A 19415-nucleotide genomic window follows, 5' to 3' on the forward strand; every position below is an offset into this window, starting at 1 on the left:
CCGGATTTGAAACCTTTTGTAATGGGAATACTGAGTTTGGCTGCTTGTAAGATTAGGTTGTGGAGCTCGTCTATTGTCATGTCGTTGTTGGCCGAGATGTGTGAGTCTATTGTTTGCTGGTATAGCGTCCAATCGGCCTGTTCATATTTCCAACGAGGTCGGGATGTTGGTCTGGCGTCTATTTGGTTGTGTTGAATAAAAATCGGAAAATGGTCAATGCCGTGAAGGTCGGAGGCTATGGATAGTTTGAATTGAGAGCAAATATCGTTTGATACTGCACAGTGGTCTAGAGTGGATTCCTTTCCATCAGCGGGGGAAATGCGAGTGGGTTGCTAATTTTGAAGCACATACGTGCTGTTAAGCTCAAAGTAAGCGTACAGCAGTTTGCCGCGTGGAGTACACTTATCGTTGCCCCACGCTGTGTGGGAGCAGTTTAAATCGCCAGTTATTATGTTAGGGTGGTCGGTTTGCAGGACTACACTATTGAGGTCGTTTAGTAGGAAGAGAGATGATGAATGGGGAGGTAGCTATTAATGATGGTCACTGTGCAGGGATATTTTATTTTCACGGCTAGTACTGGGAGTGATGAATTGATGGGGATGAAGTCGTGGTCGATTGTTTTTAAAACGGAATTTTCTCTTCGCTTGTTGTGTTGACGGAGCTATAGGATGAGCATGAGGGGGAGGCTTTTCGTTTCGGTCCGATCGGGGTAGAAGTATTCGAGTCCTTTTGCGTAGCTGCGTTTGCGTCCGTGTTCGTGTTGTTGTTCGCGTTAGTGTTGTTTGTGTCGATGTTCTGTTCAGCGTCAGTGTCCATGTTTGCGTCATGGTTCGAGTTCGCGCCAGCGTTGCTGTCGCTGTTCGAGTCCGTGTGGTTCGATTCCGTGTGGTTCGAGTCCGTGTGGTTCGAGTCGGCGTTTTCGGTGTGCTTGTTCTTGCGTCGGGATTGGATGTGGCTTTTCAAGAAGTCACGTTCCTCAATCACTTGCTGGAACTTTACGAGGATCGAATTTAACTTCGAGTTAATGTGTGCATTCATAGCCGTTAACTGTTCTATTTTGGCGTAGCGTTCGGCCAGTGCCGTGTCGATTTGTTGTTGTTGCAGTGGTTGTGGTTGTGGTTGTTGTTGCTGTGCATTAGCCAGTCGCTTTTGGACGGCGGACTCTTGTACCTGTCTGTATATTTTGCGCGCTTCTGGATAGCTGATACAGTTATCCACCTTGATGCGGATAACGTCCTGTTCGGCCAGATAGACCGGGCAGGAGCGGTTCAGGGTAGCGTAATCTCCTTTGCAGTTTTTGCATCGGGGTGGGTTATTGCAAGATCCGTGTTCCGGCATTGAGCAGTTCGGACAGGCTGGGGCAGAATTGCACCGAGCCGTGGTGTGTATCACAATCAAGCATTTAAAGCATATCATGGGCCGGGGGTAGTTGGGACGCATGCGCACCGAGATGCAGCCAACGCGCACCTCCCCCGGAATCATGACCGAGTCGACACGTAGTAGGTAGGCGTTGGTCGGCTTCACCGCACCGTCCACCTTGCGCATGAACCGCTTCACCTCCACGATTTTAGTTCCCTCGATTTGGGCTAGAATCTCTTCGTCCGTTGGTCCCTCTAGGCACGGAGTGACCATCACACACTGTGCGGTATTGCGAGATCGGTCAGAGGTGATTTCCACCGGGGTACCATCGATCAGTTTCTTGATCGTAAGCAGTTTGTCGAACTGCTCACGACAGCGTGTTTTCATTAGATATCGCGCGCCCTGGTCCATCGGCACTTGGTGCACGGCTCGATGGGACCGACGAACGGCGAGAGGCTTTTCTCGATCAAAAACGCGTTCTTCGGAATGGCAAAACCCTTTTGGGGCGCCAAAATCAGATAGCGCAGTTCGCCGTGTACGTTCGCTGGATCGAGCCATTCGAGGGCCTGACGACCCCTTTTATTCACTGGGGGGGACCGTGTCCCAACCCGCCTCCACTCGGGCCCGCCATCTTGCGGGCCTCATTGCACCAAGACACACCAAAACGCAAGTTTGCTGTTATCCGTTGGCACAAAATAATCCCCCCACACAAGCACTAGTCTAACAGTCACCAAAAATAACCGGTACTCACCGCTGGCAAACGGTCACGAGGCAGAAAATCCACACTCCCTAGGCTCCCAAGCTCCCCGGGTGATGGCGTCGGTTTCTGGCGTCAGTTTGTGGCGTGGGTTGAGCAATGGCGTCGCAGAATACTGGGCACGGGAAATCGCAGCGTGTTCACTCTCCGAATGCTAGAACACGATTAGCATCTGTCAGATTTGGCACAGTTTGTTTTGTTGGGACAAACTTTGCAAAAACAAAAAAAAAAATTATGTTTGCACTTTTTACAACATTTATTACACTATTGAATAATACAAAACACAATACAATGTATGGGGCCGCGCGCACGAGCCGAACCGTGAGCCCTACCGGGAGCCCTGCTCGACCGGTAGTCTGTAACACACTCCTGCGTTAGGTGCGCTCTGCACACACTTAGCGCGCATCGCTAAGTGCGGCGTGGTAGTGTGCGTGAGCGCAGTGTCGATTTCTGGATGTCGACCAGCAGCAGCGCAACTGCTACGTCGAATCCAGGGCTCGGCACGTCTATCCACAACATCTTCCCCTTTTAATAACCGAAGGGTCGAACCGACGCGGTTGGTATTCCACAACGGAATACCAGCGTGGTGACACCCTTCGACCGAAGGTACGTAGTGGGGCCCGTGATGCTGCTGCGCTCATGTTCCCGGGCGGCGGCGATGATGCCGCGTTCGCGTTCCTCGGGTTGCGGCTGTTGTTTCTGGAGCGGCGGCGATGAAGCCGCGTTCGCTGTCCTCGGGTCGCGTCTGCGATGATGACCGTTGTCCCGGGGCGGCGGCGATGATGCCGCGTTCGCGTCCTCGGGTTGTAGCGTCGCTGCTACGCCTGCCGGGAGGTGAGGGTGGTGCCGCGATGAAACCTTGCACCGGCAGGGCCATGACCGGCGACAGCAATGGCCGGCCACAGCGATGGCGTCTCTGGCTGGACGTGCTGGGTTTGCTGCAGGTGAAGCGGAATGTGTCGTCGCCTATGATGCGAGGCTGCTGCGTTGCAGCCGAGGCGACTTACGTGTCGCCGTTGGTGCTGCGGGGCTCAAGTCGCGGCGGGAATGCGACCTCGCCGATGACGTGCTGCCGTGCTGCAGTAAAAGCAACCTGCGGGTTGCCGATGATGAGGCGGACTCGAGCCTTGGCGGGATTGCGACCTCGCCGATGATGTGCTGAGGTGCGGCAGCCGAAGCAACTTGCGCGTTGCTGTTGGTGATGCTGGGCTCGAGCTGCGGCGGGATTGCTGCTTCACCGATGACGTGCTGCAGGGCTCGAGTCGCGGCGGGAATGCGACCTCGCCGATGACGGGCTGCGGTGCTGCAGCCGAAGCAACTTGCGCGTTGCTGTTGGTGTTGCTGGGCTCGAGCTGCGGCGGGATAGCTGCTTCGCCGATGACGTGCTGCAGTGCTCGAGCCGGGGCGGAATGTGCCGTCTCCCTTGATATGCGGCTGCAGTGGGTGGTGTGTAGCCGGCTGCCCATTGCAGCGGTCGCCAGTGATGGGACAGCAGCCGGGGCCACGGTGTCTGCGGTGGCGGCGGCCCGATGTTCCGCGGTATCCAAAGGCACAGGGAACCGTGCCATCGCGATGGCCGCTGCACTGACGCTGCAGAAAGGCCAGACGAAACGCGATGGCTGCCGCAGGTTCTGTAGGATCCTTCTTGCGCAAGAGGATCCCATCCTCGTCGCCACTTTTTACAACATTTATTACACTATTGAATAATACAAAACACAATACAATATATGGGGCCGCGCGCACGAGCCGCACCGTGAGCCCTACCGGGAGCCCTGCTCGACCGGTAGTCTGTAACACACTCCTGCGTTAGGTGCGCTCTGCACACACTTAGCGCGCATCGCTAAGTGCGGCGTGGTAGTGTACGTGAGCGCAGTGTCGATTTCTGGATGTCGACCAGCAGCAGCGCAACTGCTACGGTGAATCCAGGGCTCGGCACGTCTATCCACAACAATTTTCAAACACGTTTCTTTTATTCAAGCAATATGCAGTATAAACCATCAATTTCAATAAATCAAAACATTAATATTGTTAATTATACGAGGGCTGACAATAAAGTAAGGTCTCCAATTTTTTTTTCATAGAAAATGACATTTATTTACAAAAAGCGATACACCGTTGGAAAGGCCAAGATCTTGGCTACTTTTCTACATAATCGCCATTGTTTTCCAACACCTTGCGCATCCGCACGATGAACTTGTCTATGCCGGTAGAATACCACTCTCCGTCCGCCTCGCGCAGCCAGGTGTTGACCGCATCATGTGGTCTTGGGTCAGCTGTTTCGGCACCCATCGGGCAGAAACTTTGTGATACTGCAAGTTGTTCACAAGGATATGACGGATTGTTTCGCTGCTACACACTCCTCCAAGCTTCTCTTCCAAGTCCCTAACTGTCGCACGGTTTTTGAGCTTTTCTGCCTCCACTGCTTGAACAATCGCATCCGAGACCGACGGTCGGCCACTTCTCTCCTCGTCGTGAACATTAGTGCGCCCGGAATTGAACTCGCGGCTCCACTTACGCACGTTTTTTATGTCCATACACTTTTCCCCGTAAACTTCAACTAGTTGACGATGGATTTCAATAGGTGTCACCTTTTTCGCGCTCAAAAAACGTATTACAGAACGCAATTCGCACTTGGACGCTGACGCGAGGGGTACAGTATCGGACAGAAAGATAGGGCATTGGTTTTTTAACGCACCGTGCACCCGTTGGGCCAAGTTTATGTGTGGTTTGTATGTGTTTGTGTTTGTGTGTGTGTGTGTGTGTGTGTGTATGTGTGTGTATGTGTGTGTTTGTATGTGTGTGTGCATGTGTGTGTGTGTGTGGATGTATGTTTGATGGTGTATTGATGTGTGTTTGTTTCAGAAGTAGGTCGTTTCGGATAGATTTGTAAGTAGTTTTTTTGTGTTTTGGGTTAGGTTTTTGGTGTGTTAAGCAGGACCACCGCCCTCGCGATCAGTGTGTTTTCGATCTATTAACAATGTTACGGTCTTCTTTCGCCGTGGTCTTCTGAGGACGTCCGGTTGACTTGCGCGTTTCGGTTGTCCAAGCGCGTTTCAGTTGTCTAAGCACGTTTCGGTTGTCCGAAGCGCGTTTGCCACAAAAGTGCGCGATCGTTCCATTACGAACTCGATCCTTTTGCGCTTAATGCCAGCAGTAGCCATTCGCTTTTACATATGGCGCTGATAATCGGTACAACGTTTACCTCGACCCATTGTTACTAACATTGCTTGCTTGGACCGTCAAGAACGCGCTGGTTAAAAACTTGGACACGGCTGATCCCGTGCTCTGCCTGCGTTCTACTTCTATACGCGATGAATTACATCGTTGTCGAGCAGCGAAAACATCGCATGGATTAAAACTATCAACGAGTACGCGAGTAATCGTCGTCCCTTCAAAATCGAGAACAGAATACTGCCGCGCTCATGAAACAAAACGCCCATTGAAAAGAACAACTGCGCGCCAGCTCAATGCACGCACAAAGTTTACCATTCGCACACAACGTGCAACGCAGAGATGCACGAAGGCCTTTCAATGGCGTGCACTGGAGAAACACCTGTGAGAGAATGCCGAGTTCATTGCTATTGTGCGTGTGTCCATTTCGCACCGGTGTCGCATTCACATTCATGAAACAGCACACCTGCGTTTTCGTCCGAGGTACAAGCGCTGCTGTCGATGCAAACTTTAGTTTTTATCCAAGTGTAAACGCACAATGTTTCACATGATAACACACATAATAAGAATAATTTCAACGCAATATGACATCATGGCAAGCTATGTTTTTCAGACACAAACCCGCGCACTTGCAAATACACATTAAAAAGCACACTCACTTTCTACTACTACACACACACACACACATGCACACACACACACACACACACACACACACATACACGCACACTCACACACACACACACACACACACATACACACACACAAACACGAGTAACGTGGCAAAACAAGTGCACGGTGCATTGAAAAAAAAGGGTCCTATCCTAATGTCCGATACTGTACCTCCATCGTTGACGGCTGCTCAGCAAAGACTGAGAGGTCGGGGAAGCTTCACCCAGCAGCAAAGTGGTAGTGGGGGAACCAAGGAACACGGCGGTGTTGCCAGATTTCGTCTAGCGCGTGATCCGGCGAAGTTGCAGCGTTGGAGACCTTACTTTATTGTCAGCCCTCGTACAACAACCACAAGAAACCGCGCCGAATCCGACCGTTGTGCGATCGAAGGCGAAAATTGTGTTATTGAATTGGGCAGAGTAGCTTACACCATCTGACGTGTGAGCAAGTGGTAAGACAGCGGTGTCTATTCAAAACGACTATTGTTATAAACAAGTGGACAGTTGTTTATTATGCTGGTAAACCCTGTAATGGTCAACACATTGACCGTTAGAATGTGTTTTCGCTCTGTGGAACACCGCAACACCTCCTCCCAACCACCACTTAATCAGATCTTTTCAGGGCTACCAAAAAATTATGAAAAGAACTATCTCTTTCGGTCAGAAAAAAAGTTCCTTTTTTCATGTCCACAGGTGTACCACCATCGACCTCGTTCTTATTTTTAATCATGTGCGTGGGCTGGCTCAACCAGTTCTTATTTAGGCTCATAAACTACCTAACGAATTCACGACTAAACTTTACAAGCAGACGGCTACCGACGACTTTGTAGCGGTCTAAGAGAACATCGATGGTGAAATGGGCGGTGGGAGGAAAAAAATATCAGACTAGGATTACATTCCTTAACTATGGATGTAACAGCAGCAAATATTTAGATTCTGCTAAAAAATCGTTGTAGATGTTTTTGTGTCGCTTTTGTTTGAACGGATCAGTTTTGAACCGTTGTTCACAAAATTGATAAGGTTCTCATGGCAATTTCAAAATAGTTTTTGAAAAACTTTTTACACACTTTGATTTGCATTTTCAAAACAATCATTACAGGCAAAAAAATTTTTTTTTATTTTTTTTTGATATTCGATTTTTTTTTTTTTTGATAATTACTCTTATAAAACTTATAAAACCTTAAAATAAGTTATAAAAACACTTTTTAAAAATCGTTCAAAAATGTATTTCTTCAAAATCTTTGTAGAATATGTTATTTATATTTTTGAACGATTTTTAAATGCGTTAGTTAGCACATCTTTATATTATATTATGTCTTTATAGTTATGGTACGACCATAAATTTGTTTTTGTACCATAATTCGTGTAAAAACGTGTTTTAAAATTTTGAAAAAAATATATGAAGATGTGAAATAGTATTCTGCACAACTCATACATTCACTGTTTTTATCTATCTTTTATGGATTTTCCGCAAATCGCGAAAAACGACTGTCTATATGGTTGTGGTAGGCGCTGTAGTTAAACGATACATAGACATCACATAAACTGAACACTAAACATAAAACTACTAAAGCGGTGGAACATCAAATACTCACTACTGGCACAACTATTGTCTGCCAACCACGAATATTACCTTTAGAAAAAGTACAAGCAGCTAAAATCGAATTCCAATACATGGTAGATCAAGGCATTAAAATCCGTCTAATAGTAGCTGAGCCAGTCCACGCACATGATTAAAAAATCAAATGCGAACTGGAGACCGACTACAGAGGCTTAAACGCGGTGACTGAACCAGACCGATATCCTGTACCACACATACAAGACGTAAGCAATATACTACACGGCAATAACTTTTTTCATGTATAGATCAGCAGCGCGCATACCACCAGATTCTTGTAGCTAAACAAGACATCCCAAAAACAGCCATACAGGGTTTACCAGTCCAATAAACAACTGCCCACTTGTTTATAACAATAGTCGTTTTGAATAGACACCACTGTCTACCACTTGCTCACACGTCAGATGATTTATTGAAATGTATGGTTTATACTGCATAGGGTAAATGTACCAATAGTGGTGCAATTTGTAGAGGTACCGATGTGTTTTAATGTATTAAAAGTGTCAGGAAGGACAATTTCTGAACATTTTAACACATAGCAATTGGAATATGTTTTATCTTCGCAATCGCAACCATTTTTACCATGAAACACATCACATTTACGAAAAAAATACATATTTTTGTGATTGCTTCGTTGTACCTATAATGGTGGTATGGTTCCTATAGTCGTCGTATTGTGTTCCTATAGTGGTGGTAAACAAAGATGCCTCAAAACAGTGTATAATATCAATATAACTTAGTTTTGAAGATGTTTTCGTGTGAATAGCAACGATTACTGCCATAATATTGGTTTCTTGCGTAATTTGATCATAAAAAAATGTATAAATTTGATTGATGAAACTATTCACTAAAGTACTGCATCACACCTGTCATCAACCAACACCCGGAAGAGTGTGCTTGATTTGAAGTCAATTTTTCATTCAGCTAGATAAGCGAATTTTGGCCTGTTTTTGGTAAATTACCTAAATAAAACTCATTTCTATTGCTTATTTTAATGAAAACAGTACGACATGTCAAAAATTTCCTCGAAAAAATCTAAATTGACCTGTATTTATTGATTTTATAACTATAACCACTATAGGAACATGCTTGTTTGGTGTACCTATAATGGCACTATGGTAAAAAACACTTAAAAATGCATAAATATGGTCAAAAGGCAAATAATTTTAGTAAAACAATAACATTACATAACAGTTATGTTGAAAAACTAGTAATTGCGTGGTTATGTGGTCGTTTAGAACGTTAACAGAAATATGAGTTGCGTTATGAAATCCTAAGGATTTTGGAAAAATGTTGACACATTTCACAAAATAATGGATTTTTCGGTCACTAAGTAACGGAATGGCCCCATTTAACTTTTAAACCCTTTGTAAAAGGCTAAAGAACAATTCACACTAACTTAAATAACTTAAATACTTTTAATTTGCCCTATGAACCGCATTTTAGAGCAATAGCACCACTATTGGTACTACCACCACTATAGGTACATTTACCCTTCTGCTTGAATAAAAGAAACGTGTTTGAAAAAGTTTTGTTTTTGCAAATTTTGTCCCAGCAAAACAAACTGTGCCGAATCTGACAGTTGCTAATCGAAGGCGAAAATTGTGTTATTGAATTGGACAGAGTAGCTTACACCATCTGACGTGTGAGCAAGTGGTAAACAGTGGTATCTATTCGAACCGACGCGGTTGGTATTCCACAACGGAATACCAGCGTGGTGACACCCTTCGACCGATGGTACGTAGTGGGGCCCGTGATGCTGCTGCGCTCATGTTCCCGGGCGGCGGCGATGATGCCGCGTTCGCGTTCCTCGGGTTGCGGCTGTTGTTTCTGGAGCGGCGGCGATGAAGCCGCGTTCGCTGTCCTCGGGTCGCGTCTGCGATGATGACCGTTGTCCCGGGGCGGCGGCGATGATGCCGCGTTCGCGTCCTCGGGTTGTAGCGTCGCTGCTACGCCTGCCGGGAGGTGAGGGTGGTGCCGCGATGAAACCTTGCACCGGCAGGGCCATGACCGGCGACAGCAATGGCCGGCCACAGCGATGGCGTCTCTGGCTGGACGTGCTGGGTTTGCTGCAGGTGAAGCGGAATGTGTCGTCGCCTATGATGCGAGGCTGCTGCGTTGCAGCCGAGGCGACTTACGTGTCGCCGTTGGTGCTGCGGGGCTCAAGTCGCGGCGGGAATGCGACTTCGCCGATGACGTGCTGCCGTGCTGCAGTCAAAGCAACCTGCGGGTTGCCGATGATGAGGCGGACTCGAGCCTTGGCGGGATTGCGACCTCGCCGATGATGTGCTGAGGTGCGGCAGCCGAAGCAACTTGCGCGTTGCTGTTGGTGATGCTGGGCTCGAGCTGCGGCGGGATTGCTGCTTCACCGATGACGTGCTGCAGGGCTCGAGTCGCGGCGGGAATGCGACCTCGCCGATGACGGGCTGCGGTGCTGCAGCCGAAGCAACTTGCGCGTTGCTGTTGGTGTTGCTGGGCTCGAGCTGCGGCGGGATAGCTGCTTCGCCGATGACGTGCTGCAGTGCTCGAGCCGGGGCGGAATGTGCCGTCTCCCTTGATATGCGGCTGCAGTGGGTGGTGTGTAGCCGGCTGCCCATTGCAGCGGTCGCCAGTGATGGGACAGCAGCCGGGGCCACGGTGTCTGCGGTGGCGGCGGCCCGATGTTCCGCGGTATCCAAAGGCACAGGGAACCGTGCCATCGCGATGGCCGCTGCACTGACGCTGCAGAAAGGCCAGACGAAACGCGATGGCTGCCGCAGGTTCTGTAGGATCCTTCTTGCGCAAGAGGATCCCATCCTCGTCGCCACTTTTTACAACATTTATTACACTATTAAATAATACAAAACACAATACAATGTATGGGGCCGCGCGCACGAGCCGCACCGTGAGCCCTACCGGGAGCCCTGCTCGACCGGTAGTCTGTAACACACTCCTGCGTTAGGTGCGCTCTGCACACACTTAGCGCGCATCGCTAAGTGCGGCGTGGTAGTGTACGTGAGCGCAGTGTCGATTTCTGGATGTCGACCAGCAGCAGCGCAACTGCTACGGTGAATCCAGGGCTCGGCACGTCTATCCACAACAATTTTCAAACACGTTTCTTTTATTCAAGCAATATGCAGTATAAACCATCAATTTCAATAAATCAAAACATTAATATTGTTAATTATACGAGGGCTGACAATAAAGTAAGGTCTCCAATTTTTTTTTCATAGAAAATGACATTTATTTACAAAAAGCGATACACCGTTGGAAAGGCCAAGATCTTGGCTACTTTTCTACATAATCGCCATTTTTTTCCAACACCTTGCGCATCCGCACGATGAACTTGTCTATGCCGGTAGAATACCACTCTCCGTCCGCCTCGCGCCGTGTTTTGCTTGTCCCAGCAAAACAAACTGTGCCGAATCTGACAGTTGCTAATCGAAGGCGAAAATTGTGTTATTGAATTGGACAGAGTAGCTTACACCATCTGACGTGTGAGCAAGTGGTAAACAGTGGTATCTATTCAAAACGACTAGGGTAAATGTACCTATAGTGGTGGTAGTACCAATAGTGGTGGTAATGCACTAAAATGCGGTTCATACGGCAAATTAAAAGCAATTAAGTTATTTACGTTTGTGTGAAATGTTCTTTAGCCTTTTACAAAGGGTTTAAAAGTTAAATGGGGCCATTCCGTTACTTAGTGACCGAAAAATCCATTATTTTGTGAAATGTGTCAACATTTTTCCAAAATCCTTAGGATTTCATAACGAAACTCATATTTCTGTTAACGTTCTAAATGACCATATAACCACGCAATTACTAGTTTTTCAACATAACTGTTATGAAATGTTATTGTTATACTAAAATTATTTGCCTTTTGACCATATTTATGCATTTTTAAGTGTTTTTTACCATAGTGCCATTATAGGTACACAAAACAGGCATGTTCCTATAGTGGTTATAGTTATAAAATCAATAAAAACAGGTCGTTTTCTGTTTATTCGAAGATATTTTTGACATGTCGTACTGTTTTCACTAAAATAAGCAACAGAAATGAGTTTTATGTAGGAAATTTACCAAAAACAGGCCAAAATTCGCTTATATGGCTGAATGAAAAATTGACTTCAAATCAAGCACACTCTTCCGGGTGTAGGTTGACGACAGGTGTGATGCAGTACTTTAGTCAATAGTTTCATCGATCAAATTTATACATTTTGTTACGATCAAATTACGCAAGAAACCTATATTATGGCAGTAATCTTTGCTATTCATACGAAAACAGCTTCGAAACTAAGTTTCATTGATATTATACACCGTTTTTGATGCATCTTTGTTTACCACCACTATAGGAACACAATACGACGACTATAGGAACCATACCACCATTACAGGTACAACGAAGCAGTCACAAAAATATGTATTTTTTCGTAAATTTGATGTATTTCATGGTAAAAATGGTTGTGATTGCGAAGATAAAACATATTACAATTGCTATATGTTAAAATATTCAGAAAATGTCCTTTCTGACACTTTAAATCCATTAAAACACATCGGTACCACTACAAATTGCACCACTATTGGTACATTTACCCTATTGTTATAAACAAGTGGACAGTTGTTTATTGGACTGGTAAACCATGTATTGTTTAACTCTTATCGATCAGTTTACGCGTTGGCCAGAGGCGATTCCCCTACCCAACATGACGGCTGATAGCGTCGCACGCGCATTCGCCACACACTGGATTGCTAGGTTTGGTGTACCTAGCAACATTACCACCGATCGCGGCCGACAGTTTGAAAGCGATCTGTTCAAAAAGCTTTCCTAAATACTCTTAATTGATCACCTCAAATCTTCTCCTTACCATCCTCAGGCAAACGGGCACATCGAACGAGTTCACCGCCAACTTAATGCAGCTCTAATGTGCCACGATCGATCCAGGTGGACTGAGACACTATCACTCGTTTTGTAAGGAATGCGATCGACATTAAAAGAAGGGTTAGGAGCAACTGTTGCCGAATTAACTTATGGTACTTGCTTACGCCTATCAGGAGAGTTTTTCGACCACAACAAGGCGATAGCGAATGCAACGTGCGAATTTTTAAATAACCTGAGAGTAGTGATGAGGATGTTAAAGCCAATACAAACATCCAATCATAATACAAACTAAGGAGTTTACGTACACTCAAGTTTAGATAGTTGTACTCATGTATTTGTGCGAGTAGACAAGATCAGACCATCACTAACACCTCCATATGACGGTTCTGACAAAGTGTTAGACAGGAACAAAAAAATATACACACTCGAAGTAAAAGTTAAAAAAGCCTCAGTCTCGATTGATCGGCTTAATCGGCTCGATTGATGTGTAGATAGCGCGAAACGAAACCGCGAAGAAGTACCAGTTCATCGAACGCGCTACGGTAGGAATATTTACCAGCCAATTAAAATTTAAAAGAAAGGGGGATGTGATGTGGTGAATATATAAAGCTACGAACGATCAACTTGACGACATAAACCGGGCTCTGAGCCGACCACACAATCTCCCCACGATTATATGAATAAACGCTTTCTTCTATATCACTAACCTAAGAGAACGGACGTGAGTAAAACCGTTACAAACTCTTCAACCCTACTTAGAAAACCCCCAAAAAGGCTACGTGATCATCATGATTAGATGTTGCGGCTGAGGGCTCCGCCGGGCGAAGGATCCGGCTTCTACGGCTACAACGGAGGAATTATCCAAACCTTGCAGCTAGTGCTTCTCCCTATCTCGAGAGTCTATGTGAAAGAAAGGAGGATCGTTCTTTGCGAGATTCGGATAGATCACTAAAATCTTTCTCCAAAGGGTATTAATTTTTTGTTTCTCTTCATTTCTAGAGTGGGGTAAGGGATACACGTGAAGCGTTCCGCTCACGCTATAAAGCGCAACGCTAGGATAAAACAAAGCGGCGCGTTAGTGATCGCGCGGAGGACAACGTAAGGATCGACGAAAGATTGTCAAAGATAGAGAAATTGAGAAGAAGCAGAAGAAGGGGGGGTCGTCCGGTCATTCCTCCTCGGGAGAGAGGTCAAGTGGTGGCAAACTTGGATACGAAGGAGGATTAATTCGGTGGACGGGAAGCTAGAAGGTGCAATAAATTGGTTATCAACACGGTGTAACAAAAATAAAACTAGTTTCTTTTATTAATATAAAGTGTAGTTTAGTTCACACGGATTTGTAGGGATGGGATGTAGAGGTGGGAAGTTGAGAAGTAGGGAAAGAATATAATTTAGTTGTAGAGTCACTCTGCCTTTTAAACAATTGAGGTAGCAGACTACCCCCCCCATGCCGCCCCCCCCCCATGCCGGCAGGAAACAGAAGTGGGATGAGGGAAACCCGAGTTACCGAGGATACGGTCGTAGTCAGGCCGCGCTGTCCCATCATCCTTGAACCAATACCCCTCCCTTCAGCTAGGATTACAGCGGACCATGTAGTCGAATCTACCCCATAAGTAAGTGAACTGTGAGGTAGTTCCGGCCTTTCAACAAAAGAGATAGGCAGACTTTCCATATTCGTCCCCTAGTTTAGTAATTTTTTCCTCTCTTTTGTTGTGTAAATAGCAGTATATCATTAGATTTCATTGTGCAGGTTCGTTAATTGCAGAAATTTTAAAAGTTTTGCTAGTCCCTTTTGGTTTGGAGCGAGCATTTCGTTCAGATTGTAGGCTAGTTTCTAATGTCTTTAGCACGCTAGCACTATCCGTTAGGATGATGTTGTGCTGTCCGGCTATTGTTGCATGATCGGCTGCAAGGCTAATAGCAATGGCTTCTGCTGAGAAGATGGAAGTGAAGTTGGGTAATTTTATGGCACATTTGGTTGTGTTGGAGTAGATGCCACATCCGACTGTGTTGTTCGCAACATAACCGTCTGTGTAGATGGCATGGGAGTTGGGATAGTTAGTGTTCAGTAGTTCTGTGAGCATTAGAAAGCATTTTATGCTGTTTAGTTGTTGCTTGTTATCAAATTTTTTAAAATTATTTTTACTGTTGGTTTCATCGATGGCCTATCTTTAGTGGTGATTAATTTTTAATTACCGGTGTGTTTGAGTTTGTTATTTTATTGAAAGCGGATTAGCATTGTTGTAAGGTACGACCGCAGAATCCGATATCGGTCTATAGACAAGGTAAAAAGGCCGTTCTTGAACGCGGTAAACTGCTTCCGCAAAGAGTGCGATTTGCGAGAAGAAAAGAAATGAGAGCGACAAAACGAGAGAGTGTGAGAGATAGAAAGAGAGAGAGAGAGAGTGGAGGAAAGGTCAGTAGCAAAAAGGAAGTCGAACAATACGGAAGCAAATACAACTAATTTTGTATGCGATCTTTTCAAAAGTGCATGTAAAAAAGGTTTTGTAAAAATATTTACTTTCCGAATCGTAGCGCTACTCAACAATTGTAGAGAAGAGTTTTACAAGGAATGTTTTTCTCAACAATGCGGAGGGTTGTTTTTATTATGTTTCAAGCAATTATATGGGTAAATGGCAATTGTCTGCTTTCACAGTGTGTTGAAAGTGTAGGACTAGTGATGAATGCACCAGCCGAGGACTTAATGGCAGTGTTTTAAAAGGGTGCTATGAGTTTATTGATTTTTTCCAAGTTTTTTAAGAACAGTACCATGCCGTGTAGTAGTTTTGGTACTAACCAGCAGTACACTATCCGGATTAGTATTTGTCGGGAAGCCTTTGTCTACCGACAGCCCATAATTTTGAAAAAAAAATAAACAGTGTTTGGTGCTGGTTTTTAGCTGGCTAAAATGATCGGAAAATTATAGTTTGGAATCAATGATGACTCCTAATGTTCGGGCTTTTTTATGTATCCGCAGTTTATTTGTCAAAAAATGTATATATTTAACATTCAACTGCGTGCGTGCACCTTCCGATGGGGGTTACCCGTTAGGGATTTACCCACCGGATAAGACCGTCCGAGTGGACCTTCCTTTTTTATTATTATTATTATTATTTTTGTTACGCATTTATACACTATTGTTCCTTCGTCATTTAGGAGAAAAAACCTTGTGACTTAGCTTAAGCCCTTCTGTTAATTCCGTGGGAGTCATCCACTGTGCCTTGAGCAGCTCTCTTAGCGCCCTGATGTTACTTGAGCGGTAACGGCTGCTTCTTCTTCTGGTGTCAGGCCAGTACGCCTCTCCTGTCTCTCGCCCGATGGTGACGGCGACGATGGTGTCACCGTAGCTTGGCGCTGGTCCACTTCCGCAGTAAGTTGCGCTGTGTGACCCTGCAGCTGACTGTCGGATAGTTGTTGTAATCCGACCCGGCTCTGCGTTCGCCTCCGGCTGTGTTGTGGTGTCGGAGGTGCTACTGCTGCTGTACTGGTGTGGCTTGGATGGTGTTTGTGTGGCATCGCTGGCTGCTGGCATGAACAAAAGTCTTAACGCGGACGCCAGTTTCATGTCCCCAAGCTGCTCCGCGCGTAGCCGAGCTCTACGAGTCCTTGTTTAGCGGTTTCGGGCCGTCGTACTCGTCGTACTGCAGCCTGATCGTCCTGCGCCTGCGCTACGTTGACTGTCGCCTCTGCGAAGGCGGAATTGATAAGCGCGTTCATCGCTGCCTCATCCTCTCTCCAGCGCAGCTGCAGAACTGTGGTGATGCGTTGTGCCGCCTCTTTGATTTGGGTCCAAGAATCTGAACTTTGCAGCAACCTTCGCCCGATGTTCTCTTCGGTAATAGGACCGTCCGTTCCCAGCTCCAGTAGGTCGCGCCGGACTTCTACAAACCTCGGACAGTGGAACAGCACGTGAGCCACTGACTTGACCGAACCTGTGCATTCCGGGCATTCTGGAGATAGAACGAAGCCGCAGACGTGCAGAAACTCTCGGAAAAATCTATCTCCCGAGAGTATCTGGGCAAGATGAAAATCCACCTCACTCCGCTTCTGTGCCATCCATGAATGCACATCGGGAATCAGGCGGTGTGTCCAACGTGCATAGCGGCTGGCTCCTGGATTTGCAGTGATCGCGTCCCACTCCCGTTGCCATGCCACAAGTGTCACAGCACGTTCCTCGCGTCGGATGACTGCTCGACTCACCTCTGTGTCGGCGAGGTATCGCTGGTGGCATCGCGCGTCATCCCTTTTCAGATGGTGATGTGGAATGAGCCCGGCCATGAGTACAGCTACGCTGTAGCTCATGGAGCGGAATCCGCTCACCACTCGCTGCGCCAGGTGTCGTTGGGCACTTGCTAACATCCGCCGGCACCACTGGCGTTCCGTGGCCTCAGCCCAGATAGGTGCACCGTAGCGGATGATTAACTCTGACACCCCGGCGAACAATCTCCGCTTGGCTACCTGGGGCCCGCTGTGATTTCTCATGACGTTGGTCACTACATTCACCACGCGACTGGCCTTGTCCACGACCATTTTCACGTGCGGTCGCCACAAAAGGTGGTCATGAATCATCACCCCCAGGTAGCGAATCGCCTGCTTGGAGCGAATCTCAACTCCGCCCACTCGCATTGGTATCTCAGGATGCCCTCGGCGGAGGCTGGCTATCATAACGCATTCCGTCTTTTCTGGAGCCAGCTGCAGATGGTGTTGCCTCATCCACGCGTGCACTAATTCCACTGCTTCCTCTGCAATTGTCGCCGCGTATTCTGGCGTTGTTCCTGCCGCTAGAATCGCCAAGTCATCGGCGAACCCAACTATCTAACCGCAGCACGCCGTCGTATCCGACGTTCCATAGTGTGGGACCCAGAATAGATTCTTGCGGACAGCCGGCCGAGACTCGACGCGTCACGGGACCTTCTGCAGTGTCGTAAATCAGTTCCCTGTTGGTGAAATAGTTCTGCAGAATGCTGCGTAGCTGCAGAGGAACTCCTTTCTCTCTCAGCGCCTCCGCGATGTATTGCCAGTTGGCGGTGTTGAACGCGTTGCGTACGTCGAGTGCAACAACCATGAGACAGCGCCTGTCACGGTTGTTTGTGCGCCCAAACGACATGGCTCATCGGCCCTCGTTCACCACCTGTTGGATTGCCAGCAATGTTGATCGTCCGCGCCGAAATCCGTACTGATGCTCAGACAGTTTTGGGTTTTCCAGATTCTCCAGGTGCTCGTTCAAGCGGTTCAGCAGCAACCTCTCGAACGTTTTGCCCGCGTATGATGGCTCGCCCGGTGGTTTGCCCGGCTTTGGCAGGAGTACCAATCGCTGCTTTTTCCACTGTTGTGGGAAGCAGAACGTGTTCAGGCACTCCTGGTACACCTGTCGGAATGGGCCAGTGTATTTCGTGATGGCCACTGCAAGAGCGGCATTTGGCACCCCATCAAGACCCGGGGCCTTCTTAGGATGCATGCTACTAGCGATGGCTTGCAACTCCGGATCGGTGATCTCACGAAGCTGCACCATGTTGCCAGCTTCGTTTCCGTCTAAAGTGGGCCACTCTGCTGGGGGATGCTCCGGGAACAACGTGGAGACCACTCTCTCCTACACCGCTGGATCGCGTTCCTGTGCCGTACGTGTGGGTTTCATACGATAAAGGACCTTACGGAAAAATTTCCCCGTCTCATCGTTGTGCATCGCCAGCACCATACAGTCGAAAAATTGCCTTTTGCTAACTTTTATTGCAGTCTTCAATGCATTTCTCGCCTGCTGGACCTCGACTGCCACTCCCAGATGGTTGGGTGATACGTTGCGCAGCTGATCTGCCTCGCGGCAAGCCTCTACCAGGTTCAGGGTCCACCAGTATGCTGGCCGGCCTGTATAGTCCTGTGAAGGGAACACGCGTGACATAGTCTCGTCACCCGTGTCAATGCCTCCACCAAGCTTTCCACACTGCCTCGCTCCTCAAATTGGCAAGCTCGCAGCGATGACTCGAAGAACTTGGAGTCGAACTGTCGCGTGTTCCATCGTGTCCCAGCCAAACGCGCTGATGCTGAGCGTTGTCCCCGTGGTATCCCTCGTCGATCCGTCGTTGGAAGCTCGCCCATTGTGTAGCGGATATACACATGGTCGGAGTAAGAGTAACTACGCAAGATCCCACAGCAAGTGGCCGGGTTTGTCGCCAGGTCCGGACGGCAGATGGACGGGCTAGCAAATTTACTGGGCCGCGCTACTCCACTGCCCCGGAAAGTGGGCTCGGTTCCGACGTTAAGGACTTCGAGCTGGAGACTGTTGGCCAGCTGGAGAAGCGCCTCACCTTTCAGGTTGGTACGCTCGCTCCCCCAAGCGTTATGCCAAGCGTTGAAATCGCCTACCAGCAGCACCCGGGGATAGCCTTGGGCCAATACAAAGATCCGGTCTAAGATCCCCTCAAACTCTGCCACTCCGATGTGAGGTTGAATGTAGCAGTTCACAATCGTTACCCCATTGACGTCTGCTACCACGACGCCCGAAACTCGGACACTTCGAATGCGCTGGAAAGAGTATCGCACTCTGCTGGTTACTATGGCCATCTTTTTGTCGCAGTCAACCACCCAGTTGCCGTTATTTTGGGGAACTCCGTAGATTTCCGACAACAGCATAACGTCCACTTTTTCCACCCGCATCGTATTGAGCGCAAGATCTTGCGCAGTCCTGCTCTTGTTGAGATTTATTTGTAAAATATCCATCTACAAGTCCGTGTTGTTATCGCCCAGGAGGCGGCGGCGATACGATCCCCTGGCAGTCCCTGGACATGTGGCCGCGTTCCAGGCACCGGAAACAACGGCGCGAATTTGGCAACGGTTTCGGTGCTTCTCGTACCATGCAGCTAGAGTAGCCAATTACAAGCCGCCTATCTATCAGATGTTTGGCGTCGGTGCGTGGCAATCGCACTCGGGCAAGCTGTAAACCATCGCGCCGCTCCCAGATGTTGATAGTGGCCAGCGTCGCCTCCT

General features: G+C 47.7%; 1 pseudogene; it reads right to left on the reverse strand.

The window, feature by feature from the left end:
• Positions 1-621: 621 nt before the first annotated feature.
• LOC125907326 (uncharacterized) lies at positions 622-19148 on the reverse strand (annotated as a pseudogene).
• Between the last annotated feature and the right edge of the window lie 267 nt (positions 19149-19415).

Source organism: Anopheles coluzzii, chromosome 3 (assembly GCF_943734685.1).
Source record: "Anopheles coluzzii chromosome 3, AcolN3, whole genome shotgun sequence".
Taxonomy (NCBI): domain Eukaryota; kingdom Metazoa; phylum Arthropoda; class Insecta; order Diptera; family Culicidae; genus Anopheles; species Anopheles coluzzii.